Genomic DNA, 25,698 nt, shown 5'->3' on the forward strand with positions numbered 1-25,698 from the left:
ATACAGGAGTACTGATGCATAGGGCCACTTGTACCCCAATGTTCATAGCAGCACTCTCAACAATAGCCAAATTATGGAAAGAGCCTAAATGTCCATCAACTGATGAATGGATAAAGAAATTGTGGTTTATATACACAATGGAATACTATGTGGCAATGAGAAAAAATGAAATATGGCCTTTTGTAGCAACGTGGATGGAACTGGAGAGTGTGATGCTAAGTGAAATAAGCCATACAGAGAAAGACAGATACCATATGGTTTCACTCTTATGTGGATCCTGAGAAACTTAACAGGAACCCATGGGGGAGGGGAAGAGAAAAAAAAAAAAAAAAAGAGGTTAGAGTGCGAGAGAGCCAAAGCATAAGAGACTGTTAAAAACTGAGAACAAACTGAGGGTTGATGGGGGGTGGGAGGGGGGAGAGGGTGGGGGATGGGTATTGAGGAGGGCACCTTTTGGGATGAGCACTGGGTGTTGTATGGAAACCAATTTGTCAATAAATTTCATATTAAAAAAAAAAAAAACAAAGTCCACCCCCTTAATATAAAAGAGCAAAATTTTGTTTTAAAATGACATCAAAATGAAACTAAAAAATAAACACAAAAAAATTTTTAGGTAGTATACCCAGAAGGGACATTACCTTATAATAAATTACCCAGAGCCAATTCCAAATAAAATAAATAATGACAAATGATAAGATGGGGATCCTGGGTGGGTCAGTTGGTTAAGTGCCCGATTCTTGATCTCATTTCAGGTCATGACCTCATGGTTCGTGGGTTCAAGCCCCACATTGGGCTCCACGCTGATGGTGCAGGGCCTGCTTTGGATTCTCTCCCTCCACCCCTGCACCTGCCCCACTCGCTCTCTCTGTCTCTCTCAAAATAAATACAATTTTTTAAAAAATCAAAACTAAAAAAAAAATGCTAAGTCCTTTCCACAAAACTGCTTCCTACATTTAAAACAAAAAAAACACAACATACACATTAAACCAAAATATTTTAAAAGATCTCTTTATTTTACTTCGGACAGCATAAAGATGTTTTCTAAACGATTATATGTTTAAAATATCAGTAGTAGTTTTTGGTAACCTCTGAAGTGAACCAAGAGAAATCATTCTGTTTTTTTTTTCAATATTTTGACAGGCCGAGACTATTCCTAAAAGTTATTGCTCTAACTTGAGACAGCGCCAAAGGGGTTTCAATTAAACTAAATTTCCCTTTGTAGGACTTAAAAATGAATGTTCACCAGACTTCTTGCCAACTCTCCAGGAAGACTTAGCTAAAAGGTCCAAGAATATGCTGAACATCAGATCCAAGGAATGTGTCAGTCTGAATGGAGTGCATATCATAACCTAAGAAAATAGAATCTCAATGACATTGGGAGAATCTATAAATCCACTAAGGAATTATACCTGCTGTACACTGTCATCATAACTGAGATTAAGAGATTCCCATAAGGGCAAAGCTAGACTTACAATTTCAGAGTCCTAACACTAAGAAGTGCTTGTATTTATCAAGAGTGGAGTTGAAATCCACTAAAACTGGAGTGATCTCAAATAGCTATGAACCTATGAATCTACCGAATTCTCTTAGAGAAAATACCAGTGAATGGTGAATGGCCATATACTCAAATGGTAATCATCCTTTGATTTTTTTCCTCTCTCAAATTATATACTAAAATACTTCTGCTATTTTTTCCAAAATATTTTTTGCCTATGGTGTTAAAAGTCCTTGGTGCAATATCTTCCTCAAATTACAACTCCATCACTCTGCTTACTTATGTATGCCAGGCATTTTTTTTACTAGATTCAGGATATTTAGAAGGTCAATGTATTACTACTGCCAGTGAGCCCACTGTTGTACTATGAAGGAAACAGATGTGTTGGTACACATAACCTCACACCCACATAACAATTTGTGATAAATGCCAATTCCTATTCCTTATAGAGGTTTTCTCTGATCTTTTCACAAAACAACCACCACCTTCTCTTCTTAGAAAACATCTTTAGCTACACTTCTATTTAATTAGTACTTATCAGACCTGTAGTCACTTTTATGGCTAAAAAGTTCTAATCAATGTCACAATTGATGCAATGGAGGCAGTGGGGAGTATATGAAAGAAACTAAGGCATCACCAAGACTAATATCAGGAATTATATTTTTATTGGGAGCAGGGGAAAGAATGGAGATCTGTTTACAAATTTGTTGTCTATGGCTTTACTTCCCAAGCTTTAAGAACAAAGATTTATATTCAAACAAGCCTGCGTTCAAATTCTGTTCTGCCTCTTACCAGTAATAAGATCTTATAAAAGTCTTTATTCTCCTAGCCACAGTTTCCTCATTTGTCAAACTGAGAGAATAACACTTGCTGTGCAGTGTTGAAATATCAAATAATGAGACAATGCATGTAGGGGGCTTGGTGAAATGCCTAGCACATAATATGTATTAGTTTTACACACAATCTTGGGAGTCTTGTAGACTCTCCAAAGATAACCCATGGTCTCCTGACTCCCCCCAAAAAATCTATGAAACCTACATAAGAACTCCTGCTTACCCTTTTACGAAAAATCCTCAATTACCCTGCAGGTCACTTTTATAATTCAATAATCCCACGAGTTTCAGCATAAGGATGTCCTGAAGATGAAGAGTACAATTCAGAGCTAAGAATCACTGGCTCAGAGAGGCCCTGACAACAGTTTATGCTGGGCTGGTAGCCAAAAGAATCAAATTTAAGGGAAGAAAAGAGGAGTTTTATATAAAATATAGGGAAAACAACCTATAACTGGTTACTTTTCTCATTCATTTAGTGCAAATCAACCGGCCACAGAGTCAGTGTTTAATTTACTCTCCTATCAGATGACCCATCTTTATAACCCCATGCTCATTACTCCAAATCTAGATGTGTGGTTTGGCTGTGTATCAAGGCTGTAACCATAAATGTCAATGTAAACAGACATTTTTTAGAAGGGCGATAAAATCAAAACAATCTATTTTCAGGAAACCAGTGTGCAAATGTATCATAATTTTTTTTCTACAATTTATAAAACTCTGGTCAAAGTACTTCTCAGGAAAAAAAATGTTTCTTTTAGCCCCTCAGTCCTATTCCAAGCACAGGTAATGGCAGTGTTTAGTTACTGGATAATTTAATTACTGGAATAATTTGAAGTTCTGGAGCACTAAAGGTTAACAGTAGCAACACAAACTCAAATTTAGCTTACACCTTGATGAGACCAGCTCAACCCCATACCTAATAACAGCCATACAGAAAAAAGGGCATACTCATTTCTGAGCATAAATGTTATTTATCTCAGTCTCTGTACTTCTCACATGGTGTGCAGCAATGAATCAAAATTAGGAAACACATTAAAAACAAAAATAAACTAACAAACAACAACAATAACAAGAAAAGAAGGAAAAAAAAAAAACACCACTGTCAAGAGATAAAGCAATCAACAGAACCAGACTCAGATGACTCAGATGTTGGAACTATAAGGCCCAAATTTTAAAATAACTACCACTGATATGTTAAAGAATATAATGGAAAAGTTAGAGCACATGCATGAATATAAGGGGAATTTCAGCAGAGATGTGATATAAAATAAGAATCAAATGAAAATGCTAGGATTCAGCAACTGAAGGGGTAATGAATTAGGTGATGGCTGAGCTGCTTTAACCCTGACATTCTATGATTCTAAGACAACCACACCTAGAAGGTAAGTGAAGAAAAATCAAAATAAGGAAATGCATGGTTTACATGGAGAAAATATGGGGCAGCTGATAATTTCCCAATGGGACTTTCCTTCACATCTGCAATTTAAAATATAAAAAGAAACGAGGAATTACTGCATGCACCTCTGGTTAGGAAGTAAATTCTATCAACATAAAAAAAAATGCCTAGTGGGATGCTGATATGAGCCACTAGGCTCTCTCTTCTTTAACAAAGGCAATTCATGAGGCTGCACCTAAAAGCAGGGTTGAGTCTGTACTGGTTCTATTTAGATGAAGGCTTGGAGCATCCAAGAGGTTCCTTTAGGGGTCTATATTCCAAAGATGAACACCCCAATTCAAAGGCCAAAGTTGGGACACAGTTACAGAATCAGGGTCTTAGAACAGGAAATGACATGGTGGCTTCAAGAACAGAGAGATGAGCTAACCCAGAAATCAAACATAGTCATCAAACATAGTCATCAAAATCCAATTATTAAATACAATCAGTAAGAATGAAAATTCCATAAAAGACAAGACATGGTTGGGGCACCTGGGTGGTTCAGTGGGTTAAGCGTCTGGCTTCGGATCAGGTCATGATCTCACGGTTTGTGAGTTTCAGCCCCATGTCAGGCTCTGTGCTGACAGCTCAGAGCCTGGAACCTGCTTCAGATTCTGTGTCTCCCTCTCTCTCTGCCCCTCCCCTGCTCATGCTCTGTCTCTCTCTCTCTCTCTCAAAAATAAATAATAAACATTTAAAAAATTTAAAAAAAAAAAGACAAGACATGGAAGTTGAAGTTGGGTATAGCCAAAATTTGGAGAAAAGGAAGGGATTTAGTTAGTAGTTCTAAGTATAAATAGTGAGAGTAGTAAATTGACTCTAGTTGTAAACACTTTTTCAGTTTTTTCATGGAGCCCAATCCTTGAAGCTAAGGCTGACAACAGCGGCTCCAGAAACTAAATTCAAAACAAAAGAATTTTTCAGATAAGACACAATGATGACCTCTACCCACACCTGCCAAAAAAGAGAACTGAAACGATTATCCTGTTGCTAACAATTTAAAATGTTTAAAAACAACTAAAGAACATGTCCAGAAAGTAAATGCATAGAAAATGCCTTATTGTTTCTCAACTAGAGGTGAAATTACCCCACTGGGAGGAGTTTTGGAAAGGTAGGAAGAGGGCTGGTTATCATTAAAAACCAGAAAAATGTACTATTAGCATACAGATGGTGCATGCCATGTACTATAAATGCCCTACAGCAGGTAGGGGAGGGGAGGAAAAATGATTTTCCTACTACCCTCCTAGGTTCAATGCAGGGGTCCATGAACTGAACTGAAAAAAGACAGGTTAACAAGGAAAAAAAAGTTTTAAATATGCACATACTGTTTAAAAAAAAGAAAACAACACATCCAAAATGGAGTCACTTGTGTTAACCCCATTTCAATAAAGCAAGACTTAATACCTAACCTAATTGCAATTTCAGCTTCTCCCAGGAATGTAATCTTAACCAGTCACTGTGGAATTACCTGGTCCATACTATGAGGTAATCCCCCAAAGAAAGGTGGCCTCGCCTGAAACAATCAGCACTTTGCTGCCTCCTCTTGCCCATACTCTTTAAAGCTTCATTCTATTTGCTAAATGTGATGCTGCCTGTCTCATGAATCATTGAATAAAGTCAGTAAGATCTTTAAATTTTTAAATTTTATTTTTTAACAGTACACACAGGAGTTCACAAAGAAAGATGTGGCTCAAGATGCTTTTTACCATCTTAGGCTAAACAAAGGAAAATGGGTTTGGGGCTTCTGAGAGGGGGAGGCAAGTCATGGGAAGTTAAAGGGAGGAAAGGTTTGGTAAATAGAACTGTCTTGCTATGCAGGTGAGAGTCTCCCAGGTGATAAGAGTTGCCTCCAGGGTGTAGATCTCTTCCAAAAATGGAGACGTTTTAACAAATGGAAAGTTCCTTTATGAATGTACATTTCCTTTAAAAGAGGGGAAAATTATACTCTATTTTAAGCAGTTAGTGGGAAATAAAGGGCTTTTCCTGCATTTGCTGTTTCTCAGTGGCCCTTACCTCAAAATGATCCCATGAAATGAAAAGTAGTCCAGCCCAAAATGCCACTATCATCTCTGTGAAGAAATCAATAGGATTGATTTGGGACTCAAGGCATAATAAAGAGGGTAAGAACAAGAGAGACTATTATCTGCCTTGGTGACTTATGAACAAATTAGGAAATGTAAATGTTATGTTGAAAGGTGGCTAATCATTAAAATTAAAATAATTCCTGATCGGGGAAGCCTTTCTTCTAGGGTGCCTGAATGGCTCAGTTGGCCACACACATGCTCTCTCTCTCTTTCAAAATAAATAAATAAAACTTTTTAACAAATTAATATAAATTGTTACCTAACCTCTGTGCCTGTTCCCTTATCTGTGAAATGGGAATAATACCAACTACCTAATAGGGCTGTTAAGATTTAATTGGGTTAATATATTTAAATCATTTTGAACAGTATGTGGTACACAGCAATTCCTAAACAATACATTCTTTTTATTATATTATTTCTAAGAAAAAAATTAAACCATAAAAATTTCCATTAAAAATTTTTTGTTTGAATAGCCTTGACTCCATAATGAAAGGTCTTCCCCATCAATATAGATGCTTTTCTCCTCTCTAGCTCCCTAAACCTACCCATTCAAGGAAATATATAGTGAAAGTCCTTTCCACCAAACCCCAATGCTTCTCCAAGCAGAGACTGCACAGCCCAAGGAGATTCAGAAAGAACAAGTCTCTGCCAAAACCTACTTCCAGAAATTATGGGACTGGCACTGGCCCCAGCTATACTCCAAGGTCACACCTAACAGGTAATTAGCAGCAGCCTTTGCCAGTCCAGTAATTGTAAGTCCCATTCCTCATGCTGTGCTGTTCAAAGAGCCTTGTGAGTCAACTCTGATGGCACGAGGTACAGTCTTCAATTTTGTGGAAGGTTCTTCGTTGGGTTGGTGGGGGGCACTCACAAGAAAGGTTTAAAGGGGGCTCAGCCCCACCTACCTGTACCACAATGGCCTGGGTGTTTCCCACATTCTGTTCTCATCCTTTAACATTTCCTAGTGATGAAGTTTTGGGGTGATGGTGGGGTGGAGCTGAAAGCCAAGAAAGAATTCTTGAAGATGTCTTTGGTGCAAAAAAGATGATTTTATTAAAGCATGGGGATAGGACCCATGGGCAGGAAGCACTGCACTGGGGTCATGATGGGTAACTCATTATGTACTTTCAGGTTGGAAGGTGGTCAGTGATAGAGTAAGTCTCTGAAGTATCTTTGAAGCAAGGTTCCCAGGACCTTGAGGGGCTAGGTGTTGCTAGGGAAATGCCATTTATTACCATTTAATAAAACCTCAGTTATGAGACCCTCAGATGCACATCAGGGGGCCGTAAGCTTGGAGTATGATTGCCAGCATATATCTTGGAGCAGTTGAGATAAAGGAAGTTGACTTACAGGATCCTCAAGGTTGGGATAATGTTAAGCTAAGGTTCTCTTCTGCCCCCAGGAAAGTGTCATCCTTGAGGCAGCTGGGATCCTAGAGGGAGGTCACTCTGCCAGTCTCAAGGACTTGTCAATGGGCTATAGGCAGCAAGGGAATTTAATTTTTCATTTGCCTTAGTTTCCCACATTACGATGGCAAGCACTTAAACCCCTTTCCTTTGTTCTTGGGTAGCCAGGAGTGTCCGAGGAATATCACACACATTCATCCTGGGGAGGGGTGTGCCAGCCTGTATTTTGCCCTCAGCTTGTCCCAAGCTGCCTCATCACTAGGACACTGCCTGCACCACTGGATGTCTCCGGTGCCCACTGCCCTTTCTCACAGAGATGCAGTCACTTGCATCTTACATGACTCTTCAGCTTCATTGTGCCACAAATGAAATGATTTGGAAGACTGAAAGTCTAGAGACAGTTTGGGAAGTCAAATAATTTATATGATGATTATGTCTTGATCCCTGGGCCCGGGTAGGCAAAAGCATGCCATAGAAAGAAGAGCCTAGTTTATAACCCCAGGAGCCTAACTGCAAGTCAAAACAGCAGTCCTAACAATCAGGAGTTGAAAGGGAACTGAATCCAAGGTGGAGAAGATTTTCTGAATTCTGCTATAGGTTCTACCTCAATCTGAGGGGGAAAAAATTCCTGACTCTATAGAATAAATATTTTCTTCTAATTATACGTATTAGTGAGATAAAGTAATTAAACACCCAGATAAGGGTTTGAATCTTGACTCTACTACTTATAGGGGACTTTTTGTAAGTTTTTCATGTCTCTGAGGCTCAATTTCTTCATTGTTAATGATAATAGTATTGATGGGGTTTCAGAGTAATGGAGATTTGGAACTGACAGCCAAGAAAGAATTCTTGAGATGTCTTGGTGCAAAAAAGTGATTTTATTAAAGCACAGGGACAGGACCCATAGACAGGAAGAGTTGCACTGGAAGAGTGACTGGTTACAGACAAGGAGGTCGGGGAGGTAAAGACAAGGGGAAGTTTCATATGCTAAAGAAGGATTTTCATATGCTAAAGAAGACTCACGGGATACTGGAGGCCTTAGCTATTGTCAGGCTCAGGTTGTTTTTCCCTCTAGCAAAGCTTTAACATTAAAACAGCTGAGGGTTCCCAGAAAAATGTTTTACTCTGCTGACCGCAAGTATTTGTCAATGAGCTGCAGGTTATAACGAAATTTAGTTTTATCTGCCATTTCCACATCACTTTGTTTTTCACATCAGTATTACCTACTTCATAGGTTTCCTGTGAGGATCAAATGTTATAATGTATTTAAAGCACTTAGGAAGTTCTTGGCATATAGAAAATATTCAATAAATGGTGGCTACTATTACAACAATTATTACTTTCATTAGCATCATGACCATTAATTACTGTATTGCATTGCTCCTCAACCAAACTGACGAAGGAGCATAAGGCAAGACGAGAGCAAAGCACAAGCTAACAACCCCCCCAGGTGGGATGTGTGTGATATTCCTCAGGCCCTCCTGGCTGCCCAAGAACAAAGGAAAGGAAAGAAAACATATGGTTAATTGACAGAGATCACAGTCATGCAGGACACAAGTCTCCATCAGTTTACAAATATCTTAGTAAATTATAAGAAAAAAGCAGTCTTATCAATAGCCTAATCTCCAGAAACCTACAGACTCCGTTTCCTGGAGCCCCTAATATCACGCTCTGCTCCACAGTGATGCAGGGAACAAATGCAAGAAGGAAATGGGAGGTAAAATTAAATGTCCTTATAACCTGCAGCCCATTTACAAATACTTGAGGTGAATACAGAGTATACCTTTTCTCCTGGAACCCCCCACTGTCCTAATGTTAATGCCTTACTGGGGGGGGGGGGGACAACTTTAGCATATCAAACTCTTTCCAGAGGCCTCCTTCTTGCCTTTACCTCCCCCAACTCCACAGTATATAACCAGTCACTCTTCACAACTCCAGTGCACCTTTTCCTGCCCAGGGGTCCTATTCCTGTGCTTTAATAAAATCATGTTTTTGCACCAAACACATCTCAAGAATTCTTTCTTGACCATCAGCTCTGAAACCCCACCACTCCAAAACCTCATCAAAAATAATGAGAAACTTGCTATTAAGTATATTGACAAATAGTTCTTGATCTCCTACTATGTGCTAGATATTATCTTAGGGACTGTACATAATGCAGAGAAAGTTTCTCCCCTAATGAAGTTTACATTCTGCCATGTTGTGTGTATTATAATTAAAAATAATATTTGGTCTTTGTCCCTGGTTCCTGGCATGTAATTCCCAAAACCCTTGGATTTCCTCAGTGGTAGGATTGTGTTGTTATTCATAATGATTCCCTTTTGACTATAACTGAGTTTATGCTAAGGAGGTGACTCAGGATTGGGGTTGGTCACCAGAAAAAACCAACCACAAGATTAGAAGGTTAGAAATGTCAGCCCATACCTGAGGGATAAGGTGGAGGGGGCGGGGGGGGGGGGGTTGCTGAAGATCAAGTTCAATCACCAATAGCCAATGATTTAATCAATGGTGCCTACAATAATTAAGTTTCAGTAAAAATTCTGAAATGATGCAGCTAAGGGAGCTTCTGGGTTGGCGAACATGTCAATGCTGGCACAGCCTATGCATCTCCTCCATTTAGCTATTCCTAAGTCATATCCTTTATAATAAGCCAGTAATTATTAAGCAAAGCACTTTCCTGAGTTCTGTGAATTACTGAACTTGAGGGGAAGCTCACAGCAACTCCTGAATTTGTACTCAGCCAGGCAGAAGTGTGTGTAGCCTGGGAACCCAATTTTCAGCTCTCATCTGAAATAGGAACAGCCTCATAGGACTGAGCCCTTAACTTGTGGGGGTCTGCATTTACTCCAGCTAGTTAGTGTCAGAAATGAATTAAATTATTAGATACCAGTTGGTATCAAGGAATTGGAGAATTAGTTGGAGTTTCATAAAAACCACAGTGTGTATGTGAAATTGTAGCAGGATTCTAGCACAGGGAGACAGGACACTGAGGCTTTTCTGTCCAGGAAACAACTTCATTCATTGTGCTGGTACAGGCTCAGTGGGTTCATACCCAAAAACCTGAGCCCTGACCACAGCGGGGTGTAGCCTTTTATACAATTTCTACTTTTTTGTCTCCCCTATATGGTGACATATAGTCTGACTGGACACAGTCCAAGTTATAGAATCGTGTCAGAGCTATGCATACATTATAGGAGCTGATTGAGCCATGTTGCTTCCTTTGTTCTGAGGAGACTTCCACCACATTCCTCAGGGAGGGGCTCTACCACATTATGGGGAGTGGTGACAAGATACAATAAACAGTGAGATGGACAGACAGATGAGAGAGATAGGACTCACTCGGTTCAGATAATGGTAAGCCCTCTGATGAAAAGGATAGGGTAGTGTAGGGGAGGAAAAGAATTTTCCCTCTACCCTTGTCAGTTCTTATTTGACACCCCTGTAATAAAAGACAGACTTACAAAAGCAAATCAAAGTATACATGAGAAATACCCAGGGACTAACTCCTTGACGTGGCTTAGAATTCAGACTTAAATACCATCTTCATGGGGAAAGGAGAGCAGGATATAAACTTTTTAGAGGAGAAGTAACAATGTTTAGGAAAGATAAATGGGGCCTTAGAATAGATGGGAGGTATGACAGTTTCTGTCAAAGTTTGGGTGTGGTGTTGACTTCTAAACTCCTCTCCTATCAGTCAACCTTCCCTGGTTGATGAACCTCCTAGAGAGAGGATTTGTAACAATCAAGATCCTTTGGAGGATCTGTCTGTAGGTAGATGAGCAGAGTTCAGAGAAAACCTGTGCCTGCACTGGCTGTTTGTTAAGTGCCTACACTCAACATAATCGATATACCAGAGTGGTATGTTTTGAGGTAGCATGCTCTGCTGTTGTTGAAGAATAACAGGTGGTGGCCACATTTGACAGGTTCATTGGGGGAGGTCTCTCAGAAGAGGAAACACTGCTAAATGTAGCAAGTATATGGCTATCACTGAATCCCTACGCACCAAGCAGTATTTTCTTCATTTTATAAAGAGAGATACAGGGCAGAGTGAGATTAAATCATGTGTGTGGCCACCCAGCTCTTAAGTGGCAGACGTAGAATTCTTACCGCATTCTGTCTCACCATCCCCACATTCCTTACCTATTTCAATCTGGTTCTTGCTGTCCAATAGAATGTTCCACAGGGACAGAAATGGTCTGTATCTGCGCTGCCCCCACAGTCTGTATTTGACAAATAAGTACTTAGAATGTAGCTAGGGTGAGAAACTGAATTTTTTATTCTATTTAATTTTAATCATTTAAATGTCAATAGCTATAGGTGCCTAATAATTTCTATCTCGGACCGTGAAGGACTAGGATGTCTCCATTGTGTGACGGCTTGCATCACTTAGGTCTATTTTGCTGATATTCCAGCACATTTTGATCCTACCTTCCTTCTGAGAAAGATGTTGTCATCTGGCAGCAAACACACCTGCTAAAGATTAGCTACAGTAAATCCTCCATAGGCCTGTGTCATTCTAATTAGTCACTGTGTCTCAAAAATGCAGGATATTAATTCTGTCTTTATTTCTTTTTATATTTTACATACATGTTTTTTAATGTTGAAAAAAGGCCAGTGTTTCAGGCACACCCAAATGCCAGAAGCCTATTAAACCAAAGGTGCAAAGGAGAAAAACTGATTGAGACCACATGGCATTTTCATAGAAAAAATCTTAGAGGGAAGAAAGGCAGCATGAAGGAAAATCCTCTGCCTTATCCAATGGCTGCAACTGTAGCAACTCGGGTTGTCAGGTAAACTCACAGACAGCGACCATGGATGAGTTGACCTACTCTTTCGGCACTAAAACCTAAAGCAAAAAGACCAGTGTTGCAATTAAAAAAAACAACAACAACAGCATAGTCTAAAACCAAGCTCTGGAACCTTCTCCATTCTGACGGACTGACATGAGTCAAGCTATGGGGACACCACAGAGCTAGCTCAAGAAGTGGTTAGAAATACATGCTATGGGGTCACACAGACCCGATTCGGATGCAGCACTCTGCTCCTCCCTAACCCCCATCTCCTCCTGAAATCACACACTCTGGGACATTGCCACATTTTGCCATTTTAACACTAATCCTTCAACATCAGATTGCTAATCACTTACCCTGGGGGATTCCAAAAAAGGGAAGGCAGGTCCTTACCCTTGAGAAGCTTTCAATCTGGTTGACGGTATGTAGCCAAAACACAGCAAACAAGCTGAGATTAAATGTCTGCAGGCAGTGTGGATTTGTCGGTAGGAACAGGCATTTAAAGACAGGATCAGTACAAGGGATAGTTTAAAACAATAAACATTTTGTAAGTAATCTTGTTTCTCTTTTTCACCCTAGCTGCAGAAAAGCTCAGAACCAGATCAGAAGTTCAATTATTTCAAATACAATATCCCATGAAGTATGCATGCTTGTGGTATCACCATGCCTTTGGAACTGTGATTTGGGGGGGGGGGGGGGGGGTTAATTTTCAATTTCCATTTTATATTTTTGCTATTATTTGTTCTCCAAGTAACAGACACCTTAATGAAATTATCTGAGATATAAATAAATGATAATATAGACAGAAACCATCAGGGAATACCCATCTTTCAATTTATATACTTAAAAGGTATACTATACTTATGAAATGTTTGAAGCAACTCATAAAAGTGCACACACTCCAAAATCTGACACTTAGGCAAAAACACAGAAGAGGAATTAAGTAAAGGAAGCAATGGTAACAGAGATTTCCCGGTGCTTGAGAATAAGAAAATACTATAATTGCCCAAAATGTTTTCTCTAAATATGATAGCAGCTCATATTTGAGAAAAGAGAAAAAAGGAGGGGAAATGCATTATTTTTCAAAGACCATATATACCAATGTGGCCACCCCATACCAATCTCAGTGAGAAATCTTTGAGCACATATTGAATACCCATGACAGGCTGAAGAAGAGAATTATAACTCGCTACACCAGGAATTCACAAGGAAGCAGAAAATTCGGCAACTTACATAAGCAATGATACAGTTTCAGTGCAATAGCACTACTCCTCTGAGAGGCAACACACAATTACTGAAACTTCCATGACCCCAGTCTCCTACTTTACCTGTTTTCTGTCATGTAACCCTAGCAACCAAACGAGGGGATTATTTCTCTTCCTCGTTTCCCAGAGTAGCTATGGTGGTTTTCACCAAAAGAAGTGCCATGGGACTGGGGTCCGAAGGGATGAGTAGAAGTACCCAGTGTGGGATATAAGAAAGATATTCCTGAGGGGAAAATAGCCTGTGCTATTTCCAGGCACAGACATTCATAAATCATAGCATTTGTGGAAGGCTTGTCGTGCCCTGCGGCTTAAAAGTACAGAGTATGAAGGAAAGTGGTAGAAAAGGAGATTAAAAACAAAGAAAATCATGATGTGTTATATTTCCTCGCGCATGTATTGACTTCATAGTTCAACAACGACACAACAGTTATTGCACATGTCAAAAATCAACATTTGAAATCCAGAAACCAGAGGAAAAGACTAAAATATACTCATAAAATAATTCATTGTACTAAAGTATTTGCCATATATGTATACACACACAAGAAATGAATATCCATAATAAAGTGTTTCTCATGCGTACTTATAGGCAAACTATCCGAAGAGGTAATTAACAGGTGTACCAACTGCCAGCTAATACAGTAAAAGATAATCAGCCTTATTAGTAATCATACAAATTTAAATTCAAACAATTAGAAACTCTTTTTACCTAATAGATGGACCAAAAAAATAAAAGATTAATATACCGTAGGGGAGGCAAAACTTCAGCTCCACCCATCTTAAGTTTTTAAGCTGGGGCTCTTTAACAAAGTGACCAATCAACAAGAGAAAAACATTTATTAACTCATGCAGTGCACATCTCCTGGGAGGAACTTAGAAGAACTCAAAGAGGCAGCCCAGGATTTCAGCATATATAGCCTCTTCAACTAAAAACAATAATGTGTAGGGAAATGATAGGTCCAAGTTTTAGGCTTCCCCAATGACAAACTGTGGGATGGTGAATATGTGGGAGGAAACGAATGAAGTAAAGTTTGTTTGCAGATTCCTCTGGTGCCCTTTCTGGACTGATAAGAACCTGTCTCCAGTAAAAGGAGAGTTTATATCTTGCCTCTACACAAAGGGGAGCTTTGCTCCTTTTTAATTGCCTTCAGCTCAAACAAATTTTTATGTCAAAGGGGCATATTTTGGGGTGACATATTCTGGTTTTCTTCAATATTATTTTCACAAATATTGCAAAGAAAAGGTCACTTCCTTTTTTTTTAAGTTTTATTTATTTTTTTTTTTGAGAGACAGAGAGAGTTAGGGAGGGAGGGGCAGAGAGAGAGGGAGAGAGAGAGAGAATCCCAAGCAGGCTCTGCACTGTCAGCACGAAGCCTGATGAGGGGCTCGAACTCACACACCGTGAGATCATGACCTGAGCCGAAACCAAGAGTCGGACTCTTAACCGACTGAGCCACCCAGGCACCCGAGAAAAGGTCACTTTCTTTCACTGTTGGTGAAAATATAAACTACTTCAATATTCTGCAAGAGTGCTTGACATTATTCATCAGAATTTACAAGGTCGATCCTGTAAGATGAGTAATTCAACCTCAGAGAATCTGTAAAATCCATCCTACCAAAATACTTTCACTTGGGCACATAAATGTATACATAAGGATGTTTGCTGCAGCATCATTTACAACAGCAATAAGATAAAAACAATGGAAATACTTATAAGTCATGTTACAGTCATGTTACAGCTACACTATGGAATGCAGTGCAGCCTTGAGAAGAAACTACCTTTTAAAATGAAGAACAACAAGAACAACAAAAAATGAAGAACATTTAGGGGTACCTGGGTGGCTCGGTCAGTTAATCATCCAACCCTTGGTTTCAGCTCAGGTCATGATCTCACGGTTTCCTGAGTTTGAGCCCCACATCAGGCTCCATGCTGAGACAGTGCAGAGCCTGCTTGGGATTCTCTGTCTCCCTCTCTCTCTCTGCCCCTCCCCCACTCACACTGTCTCTGTCTCTCTCAAAATAAATGAACACTTTAAGAAAATAAATAAAATAAAATGAGGAACATTTATATTTATCATCCTATGCACATTTCTATGTATCACTACAATTAGTGCTGAATGAAAAACACTAATGGATAGTATTTATAGAATGAATATACTCATGGTTCTTGAAAAACTAAATGTGTGTATATTTACAAATGTAGGCACAGAAATTAATGAAAACAAGTATGGAAGAATAGATAATGAAAGGTAAAGTCCCCATCTCTGTGGCAGGAATTAGCTGGGGAGCCCTGTGAAATGGTGCATAAGGCAGAAAGAAGAGCAAAGGGAAAAGAAAAAAGACTTTACTTTTATTCTCTATGCTTTGAAAGCACTTTAATTTTTCTATGATTAAAATGCATTCATGGATCTTATTTTTCAAAGTAAAAATAAATTAAAAGTACTTATATCACAGCGTGAACATGTCACCATCATGGTCATCCTGGATTACCAAAGCAACGCATTGCCCAGACTGGCCATACCTCATTCTGATTTAGCCACCCCAGAGAAGCTCATCTAAGCACTTCTATATCCCTTAAGAACCATACATTCTCAGAATTCTAATGTATTTGAAAAGCCATCTACTCAATCTCTTATTCAAGTGCTGGAGGCCCCTCTTGAACATCTCTGATCTCCCAGCTTTTACTAGATTCCTCTTCTAGTGACAAGAACCACTGCTTCCCATGGCCTCCTATTCCATCTCCCAGCATCTCTGCCAGAAAGACCTCCCTTGTATTAATCCAAAATAAGTCCCCATCTCTAATCCTGTGTGCTCTTCTGAACAGCTTGTAAGTCTCTCTTCCCTGAGGAGGAGAGAGGAGGTCAACACTATCTTCCCCAGGTGAATTAGACGAGCTTTCTCTATACTTAATGTTTGTCACACCACTAAGCATGCTGAATTATAATTGTCTGTATACAAACAGACTGAAAGAACTGAACATCAAGAACCATATTCCAAGTACCAAGATCAAGGTCAGGCTCATGGGAGGTTTTCAGGAAATACTTGACAGATATGAGGATGGGTGGATGAATGGGTGAATGGATAAATGGATGGATGGATGGATGGATGGATGGATGGATGGACAGATGGGTGGATAGACAGATGGGTGGATGGATGGATGGATACATAGATGGATGGGTAGATGGATGGACTTTTTAAGTTTTTGTTTATTGAGCACTAATTTTATGCTTGGAACTCACTCCATCTGCTAAACAAAATATGAAGTAGGTATTACTATAATTATCTCCATTTTACCACCCACGAAACAAAGGCTCAAAGAGTTTTGTTCTTTCTAAATAAGGCCCCATATTTAGCAAAGTTGGAATCTGAAATTTGGATGGATGATTACAAAGTTTATACTTTGAACTATTTCATCACACTACCATGAATTAATGAATGAATGAGAGAATGAGTGAGTGAACCAATCTACCAAACAATTTCTTACAGAGTCCCACTGTTTCAAAAATTCTCCATGTGCTTTGGAATTGTTGTAGTTTTCAAAAGGACGTACAGCTTTGATTGTGCTAAGAACGCTTGCATTCAATCAGTTCAAAAAAAATTTTTTTAAGGAAAAAGCCATCATCAACCAGCCATTACTCTCTATTTTTATAGGAGGTGTGAAAGTAGACAGGATTTATCTCTAGCCCACCACTTTGAATTTGGAACAAACCTCAAATCTCATCGGTGGGAATCTGACAGGTACAGCAGTGGAGTGTTAAAACTTACATGAACTTTATTTAAACTTCATTTGGGTTCCTCCCTTATTTTGGAAAGCTTTACATCAAATTTTATAACAAAAGGAGAACATGCAATTTAAATTAAAGAGTTGGCGGAGGTTTGGGTACTTTCCAGCCTGAATTAGCAAACCCCAAAGGCCTCTAATTAGCTTTTCCCTCTGTTTCTTCTTAGTCTGATCATCAAAACCATGGATGAGAATAAAGCAAATCAGCTAAACTGCCTACTCTTCCTTCAAGATGTAAGTCTATTATAGACGAAACATATCTTAAAGGACATTTTGCAAATACTTCCCAAATCTACTGGGATGGCCTAATGATCTTTATTCTAGTTTGTCCCATTCTTATAACCAAGTACAGTAATTCTAGCCACAAAAACGTAAGATAATTTTAATATTGCACAGATCCTACCTTGAGAAGTGGCTTTCTTGTCTCCAATAGTGGCTGTTCAAAGTACACTTTTTGTATTCCTGAAATACAGAAAGATAAGAAACGATTTACTAATTTCTGCCCTGTATTCATTCTAATGGACACACTAAAAGATACATTTGGGGCAAGCAATGAAAAGCTGTAGTTTGGAAATTCACCTAAAAGACCTATAATCACTCTCTTAAAAATTCATCATTGGGGCACCTGGGTGGCTCGGTCGGTTAAGCGTCCGACTTCGGCTCAGGTCATGATCTCACGGTCCGTGAGTTCGAGCACCGCGTCAGGCTCTGTGCTGACCAGTCGGAGCCTGGAGCCTGTTTCGGATTCTGTGTCTCCCTCTCTCTCTGCCCCTCCCCTGTTCATGCTCTCTCTCTGTCTCAAAAATAAATAACGTTAAAAAAAATTTTTTTTTAATTTCATCATTGGTTTTGTTTGTTTAGCTATACTTACATGGCACATACATATCTGACTTTCTCTAGAATGTCCAGGAGTCTCATTGTCTAGTGAAAAATACACAGATGGGCTCTTGGTGCTTCTGGTTCTAGGCAACATAATAGAGATCAGATTATGTGTTTGCCTCATTTTTCTTATCAATGAAATGGAGCTTCAGTGACACTCAGATTGTGATAAAGATGACTACCCTAAGACTCACCTTCACTGTGGGTTTCCATAGTGGGAGCCATGGGCCCTGTATCATCGTCCCTATGGTTCCCTCACTCCTCTACCACCTGTTCATTATCAACCACACTAGCACGCCAGAAACAGTTATACTGGAAAGGGGAAAGTCACCATGCTGGCTCAGGGAAGCTCATCCAAGCTCAGGGAAGAACTGAATCAGTGGATTACAGATATACCTGCCTCTATGTGCCACATGTAACAGATTAAAGCAATTCATCATGTATTTATCAATACTTCTAATTGGCTTATGTTTCATACAAATTTATAAAAATTATTTTTATGAACTATATTATCATTTAAATGCTCTATGATAGCTATCTCTTCACTGGATCCTATCTTAAAAATTTTAAAAGGCAAATAAGGTGGTAAAATAGTAATGTATCAAAGTCAAATACCTCTATATAACTCAATGGGAATGTGACCACCAGGTAAAGAAGAAAGAAACATGCTTCCCAGGTCACAAATTAGTTCTGCCTGTAAAGATTCTGTTTCTTCATGATGAAATAAATAATGATGACATAACAAATGGCATGATCTAGCATATAACAATTTAAACCATGGCATTTTATCATTTAATCAATCGAGACTCTCAACAGTATTGTGTAGGTTTACAGAATAGGTGTATATGTTGCAGATAAAGAAACAGAGTGCATCAGAGTGGTTAAGGGTCTTGCACAACAAGTGGTTAATAAAATCCACTCCTACTATTTCAAGACCAGGACTTCTTCCCCAATGTCAATATTCTACCCGCCCCACCCCCACCCCATCAGGAGAGAATCTGATTATGGTGCTATCAACCAAGAAAGGACTCTTAAATCATTCCCACCTTCCAGGAATGATTTTAGAAACATTACAAAAAAAGATCAAGTTTAACTAGCTTGTCTGCTCTGTGCTGTTGCCTCTTCACATAGCTCCCACATTTGAAATGAAGAAATTGAGGCTTAGAAATAATAATTTTCTGGAGATCCCACAGGTTATATACTTGTATATGTGTGAATTGGGTATCAAATCCAATCTTACTTCAAACCTATCTTACTTAAAACCATGCTGAATAAAATGTAGCAGAGAGCTGGATTTTGAATCAAGCCAATTTAAAACTCCAGCTCTACCAACTACCAGCCATGTGACTTTGGACTCCTAAAAGCCTCAGTATCATTTGCCATAGATATTAAATGAGATGGTGTATGCAATATCGTACCTATGGGGAAAAGAGTAACTAGTATTATAATTGTGATACATCAAACTGCTTTAAAGGAATGTATCATGAACCACAGCATTTCAGGCACCAGATCTGAGATGGAGCTGAGGGGTCCTCTCAAAACACCAATACGCACATCACATAAAAAAATATCTCTTCTGTAAGAAGCAGTGAGGGACAGAACCATAAACACATCTCCAGGTTCATTAAGCCACCACCGTGAGCCACCATCTCCTGTCCTGGAGCCCAGCTTCCTTCCTGTTTGGCAGTCCAGTGATTCACTCTATCATGAAATCACTGCTCTGGAACATGTGTAAGGCTACCAGATTTGGAAGGAGGTTGAGAGGTGGGGGAGAGTGGTAAGCATAATAGTGCATACAAACCAGTCCCTATAGTCAGGCTTTATGGTTGAAGATGAAACCTTTCCTCTGAAGAGGTCACCAGAATGGCTATTGGCGCTAACAATCAAAGGATAGTCTCATAATATGAGATACACAATGATAGAAGCCTGCTGTCAGAACACAAGAGGACTCAAAGGGAAGGGTGAGCTTCCTCCCAGGCTCCAGAGTCCCCAAAGTAAGAATTAACAACAGGGAAGAAGTTCCTCATTATCACTTGTTCCTCCTACATCCTTAACAGCTAAAGGCAACTGATGCCGATTCATCATGCCAGGAAAGCCTTGCCATGGTCATCCTCCAGCCTCTGATGGAAATGGAGAAAGCTCTCACAGATTTGTGTGTGAATCCCAAGATGTGTTAACTTGGATGAGTAAGCCCTCTAAGTCTCAAGCTTCATCTAGCAAAATTTGTAGTAAAAATATACTACTATTATTACTATCCACTGTTACTATTCATATTATTTTTATTATCCATACTAAAAGAGACATATTGCTCAAAATTGATTTATCTACTATAATGATTAGAATATCTCCTACATTGCCCATTTGTACCTCAAGATCCATTCTCAACCCTTCTACTTTGCCCCCCCCCAAAAAAAATCCTCTATCAACTGTATCAACATGTTCCCTTGCCCTTAGCTTCCAGTTTTGTTCAACCAAAGTTGAAAGTCAGGGGGATCATAATATCAGACACAGAAGAGAATGAGGTTGGGCTGTTTAGTCTCCTGACATCCCCTCTGCCAAGCCGCTGTGAGTTAGCTATATTCCTCTCCCAAAAGCCACAATTCCTATCAGGCAGCTCTTTCCTTACATCTCTCTCTCTCTCTCTCTCTCTCTCTCTCTCTCTCTCTCTCTCTCTCCAGGTTATGGTACTCATTCTTTTCCCTTTTGCTTTTTCATTCCTGGGAATGGTAATAGCTCCACGCCCTTGGTAGCCAAAGATCCTGCAGTATGCTTTGTTGTTTCCTTAAACCCTGTTTACACCTTTATAAACAGTCTCTGTATTAAATGGTCCTCAATTGTCCAACTGGAATGAGCCATCATTTTCCTATTTTCCTACCAGGGCCTTGACAAATACAAACATTAACTGGCTAATTTGCATAATATAGCAGTTCATCTTGGTAGGTCCAAGATATGGAAGCAGAGCATCAATAATTAACCTCTGCTTTTTTCATAATTCCCCTCTTCTAAGTCACCATCCACTAGTTCCTTTCAGTCATGGAGATCAACCTTCTGTCCCCTAAGCATGGCCCAGACTCTAAACTTCTGTTCAGTTAACTTTAGCCTAAAATGTGACTTAACTTTTTGCAGTTCAATCATCTGTTGTATCTCTTTTTTCTTTCTTTTCTAAATAGTCCTTCTACTTCCTTCCATCTGTGTTTGCCTATGCTAGCCATTCTCCCCTTCTCCCTTGTTCATAGGACTCCAGTTTGGTGCTGGTATGAGGCACTGGTATACTCAGGGAAGATGGTTCCAGATGGATGGATCATGATTGGCCTAGTCCAGCCATTGTAACCCCTTTCCTCTCTTCCAGTGACTGTTAAGGTAGTGGCCACGTGACAAGATCTAGACTATGGCAATTGAAAAAAAAATCTGCAGAGGGATAAGGGAAGCAGTATTTTAGGAGAGATGTTCCTTCTGAAGAGAAAGAAACACAGGAACAAATGTTCTTTTCCTTGCTTCCTTTTTTCTTTCCTTCCTTCCTTCCTTCGACTTGGATGTTGTTATTGGAAGATGGACATTTGGAGCTTAGTCAGCCATCTTTTTTACTGAGAGGGCAAGTCAACACAATGGGAGAGAAGCTGATCCAGAACCTTGACATCACTGAGCTTCTGAATCAGCCATCCTCAGAATTTCTCATCCTCTTCCAAATTTCTCATTACATGAGATAATAAACTTATCTACATTAACCACTTTTATTTGATTATTCTGTTACTGATCACCAAAAGGATATTAAGTGACATTCTACACCACACTAGCTGAATTCCCACTATGCAGGCATATTCCTCTTATCTATTTCCTCTCTTCAAGGCAGCTGGCAGTTCCATAAAACATCTAATGTGTCCTAAAATTCCTAAGAAAAAGAATAGCAGTGGGGGACCCATGGGGAGTCTCCTTTATGCCAGAACCCACAGTCCCACACAGGTAAGACTCTGGCTTCCTATTCCAAAGTTCAGTATCTTCAAATCCTTTATCCTTCCTTTTGAGAAAATACAGATGAGACCTTTCTGTTCTGCAAATATTAACATCATACACCAAAATCAGGGGCCAGCAGTGGCTTCATATGATTTTATCTACAGGTAGCATTTAGAAGTTTTTAAATAACTAGAAGGAACTCATCACAATGGGTAAGATTAGAAAAACAGTGGACTAAACAAAATAGAAGTGTATCTCCTTTTCATGTGAACAAAGGCATGTGTGGAGCCTCCATAACTGGTAGGCCCTCCTAAGTTCCTTCTGGCCGATTGTTCTGTTATCTGCAACATGTACTTTTATCTTGCACTCTTAAGACTTCTGTTCCAGTTCCAGCCACAATTTCTGAGTTCACAGTAGGAAACAGAGAGATAAGCAGGCACATCCTCCTCCTTTAAGGACACTTCATAGAGTTGCAAATCCAGTCAAAGCTTCAATTCAGGGCTGGATATTTTCTGTTTGTTTCTCTATCACATCCACTCTCCACCCTTTTCTACTCTGTTTTGTGTCTTGAGGAGTTCACCCGAATGGATGACATCAATGGGCTCCCTTGCTCTCTGGCTTTTGCTGAATGTAGCCAATGAGAGATACACTTAGGAGATGATAAGGTGGAAGATGAGAGGTTGAGGGAGCGATTTCCCCAGTTTGCTTCCTTCCAAGTGGCTAGGGGTTGGCTCTCTCCCTCCCATATATTGCATGAGTGGGAATTGCGAACACTAAAGGGTACATTGTCTGTAGAGAATATAAAAGCCATAGTAAAACCAACTAAAGGTCAACTTTTTATTATGACCATGCACAATTCTAAACAATGCCAATGATAACACACTCTGCCTGCCAGGACAGACCACTCCCACCATCACTCCTCCCTCATGATAGCCACCGCCTCTCCCAAAGGTCATGGCTCCTGTCAATCATCCCTCTCCATGGTGATTTTCTCTAGGTTCGGTAACCTAGGAGTGGCACTAGTAGCCTGCATATGCTCCTCTGAGTTTCCAAAACTCCTACGCACAACTTTGTAACAAATAGTCACTTTATTAATTTGGCCAATTCCCCAATATGAAGGTGTCGCATATTTATTTCTCGCTGGCACCCTGGCTGATCCCACCCAGAAATAAGGGAGTCTTTATTCTGAAGGAGTCATGAGCCAAGATAAAATTTAGAAGTTCTTCACTGAGACAAAAGGATAAAGTAGATATTGGGAAAACAGCCTCCACCATCCTCATTAAATGCTTTTTTCCTTATTTGAACTTGGAGATCACAGATCTACAAGATAAAATACTCTTATGATTATTCCCAGCCAAAACGCTCATTCCTCTAACCACTTTTTCTGCTTCCTTCCAAGGAAAGTTTCAAGAAAACAAGCTAGATGGGAGCAACAGAATCGTACCTGCAGATAGCTGTCCTAAAGCCAAGTAGAAGGAGTCTGATTCAGTCCTGCTTTCCATCTACAGGTGCCCTTCAGTAGATACTCACAGCATTGAACAACCAGCCTACCAATGAGAATGGAACCCTGGCCAAGTGGAACAGACACTGTCTTGTGTGCTATTCCCATGCATATCTGTTGGATATCTGTACTTTGCCTAGGAGAGCTAAAGGGATGGCAGTTTGGCCTCATCCCTGTACCCACAGACTCTGGGCACCTTCTAATCCCCGTGTCTGTTTTATGAAGTCAGGCCTGTCTGTACTAGCCCATCCTTGGATCCTGGGCTGGATCAGCTTCACAAGAGGAAAGCCAACTTGACAGCTCCTATTTCTTAACCATGAATTCCAGCCAGCCCTCACTTTTAGCTTGTCAGCATCCACATAGCCACTTCCTTGCAGTACTGGTCTTATTGAGGGAAGACAATGTTTACAGGAATAAAATGGCCTAGGATGAACAATTAATTGGAGAACTTTTGTCTCCCTTCTTAACCCCCAAATACGGTAACTAGTAAATTTGGATTTCATTGTCTTATTACAAAACAGTCTGCCCTGAGAGAGCATTTGAAAAGAGTCTCCACAGGCAATGAGATATGCTTTTCAAAGCCTTGTGTCACTGTCATGGCAATCAGCAGACAGGCCTCTATTGTGCTGGAGCCCTGCTGCAGGGCCCAGGGAGCAGGACTTCCTGGGAGTGGGCTGCTGTTGTTGGCTTGTTGCTACAACAAAGCCTCTGAAAGAACTTCCTGGGGGGCCAATGTTCAAAGTCCTCACAAGTTTGAATACAGGTCTCCATTCTCCTCCCTGTGCTTGACTGGAAATTCCTAGCTTTTCTGAAAGAGAGACAAAGCCTTACATGGGGAAATGTGGAGGGTGAGTTTTGTTTGGGCTGGTTGTTTTCCATCTCTGTGCCAGATACTCCACACACACACATGTCACCTTGAACCTTCAGAAAAGCCCAGCAAAGTAAGCGTGACCATCCTCATCTATAGAAAAGGAAACTGAGGCTCAGAGATGTGAATTACCACGTGGCCCCTCAGAAGCCGGGAAGCAGCCGAGCAGTGACTGGATCTCAGGCTGGCCTGACTCTAAAGCTCCAGTCTCCATCTCTGTTAGCACCTTTCCCAGAACTGCTCAGCAAGCCAGGGGTGAGACCCCATGAAGACAAACCCTCAACTCTGGCCTCCACAGCAGACCAAGTTGCTGCCTTGGAGTGGAAGAAAATCATATTATCATGGTAGCAGCATAACAATGCAGGCCAGTTGCCTGGGCCGAGAGCAAGGTGATCATCAGCAGAGGATGGGGTCGTGGGATAAGATGGGTTTATCAATTATCGTTTGCTGTATGATAGCACGCTTCAAAACTTAGTGGGGTAGAACCACCACGGTTGATTATTTCTTGTGATCTGTGCTTTGACTGGCAGTGCTTCTGCTCCATGCCATGTTTCTCTAGCATCACTCAGGCATCAGTATGATGTCTGGGGTGATTTGGAAGTTCCCAGAGGCCTCTCTCAAGAGTCTGGACCTTAACGCTGGCTGTTGGCTGTGGGGCGGCAGTAGTTTTTTAGGTGGTTGGTATTTGTGTGTGGAATTTCGGCCTCCAGTATCCCTGCACATGTCCTCTGTCTCCAAGAGGATATAGCCTAGACTTCCTTACAGCATGGTGGCTCGTTCTAAGTGAATGAAAGTAGTAGCAACCAGCTCTCCTAAGGACTAGTCCCAGAGCTAGCACAATATCTCTTCTGCCACATTCCATTGGTGAAAGCAAATCACAGGCCAGCCCAGGTTCTATAAGAGAATTAGACTCCATATCTAAGTAGAAGGAGAAATATGTGCAGAGATAAAAGAGAGGACCTACTAGCAGCCATCTTGAGAGAAAATCCACCACAGCGAATGTATTTAAGATTCTCTTTCAGGAGAAATATGCCCTGCAGAGGCAATGGAGAGAAGTATTTCTTTGCAGCTGTGGTGAACGGGCGTCAGCTAGAATGCCAATACTGATTGGTCATGGCTGCCCGGGGTTGGTGTGCATGGAGGAAGATTCTGAGGTAGCATCTGGGTCCAGCAGGAAAAAGTCCCTCAACTGAATCATCTATCCATCCATTCCTCCTTTGTTTCAAAGATATTTATTGAGTTCCTGCCATGTGCCAAGGACTCTTCTAGGTGATGAGAGCAAAGCAGTGAAAACACACACAAGCACTACATCCTTTCTCAAGGGGTTGACACATCTGTGGAGGAGACAGGCAATAAATAAATAAATATAAAATACGTTAGGTAGAAATTAGTCCTAAAAAAGAAAATAAA

At 40.2% G+C, this 25,698-nt stretch overlaps 1 long non-coding RNA gene across 2 annotated transcripts in view; it reads right to left on the minus strand.

The window, feature by feature from the left end:
• Positions 1–4,429: 4,429 nt before the first annotated feature.
• The window catches only part of LOC109496189, a 119,845-nt gene continuing 98,576 nt past the window's right edge, over positions 4,430–25,698 (minus strand). The window contains exons 4-9 of one of the 2 annotated variants that reach the window (XR_006592446.1): positions 17,493–17,551; positions 12,437–12,505; positions 11,394–11,473; positions 6,753–6,844; positions 5,777–5,832; positions 4,430–5,684 (exon numbers count right to left, since the gene is read on the minus strand). This is a non-coding gene — a long non-coding RNA (uncharacterized LOC109496189). The remainder of the gene's footprint in view (positions 5,685–5,776; positions 5,833–6,752; positions 6,845–11,393; positions 11,474–12,436; positions 12,506–17,492; positions 17,552–25,698) is intronic. The other variant, XR_006592447.1, reaches the window with a different exon arrangement.

This window comes from Felis catus, chromosome F2, assembly GCF_018350175.1.
Source record: "Felis catus isolate Fca126 chromosome F2, F.catus_Fca126_mat1.0, whole genome shotgun sequence".
Classification (NCBI taxonomy): domain Eukaryota; kingdom Metazoa; phylum Chordata; class Mammalia; order Carnivora; family Felidae; genus Felis; species Felis catus.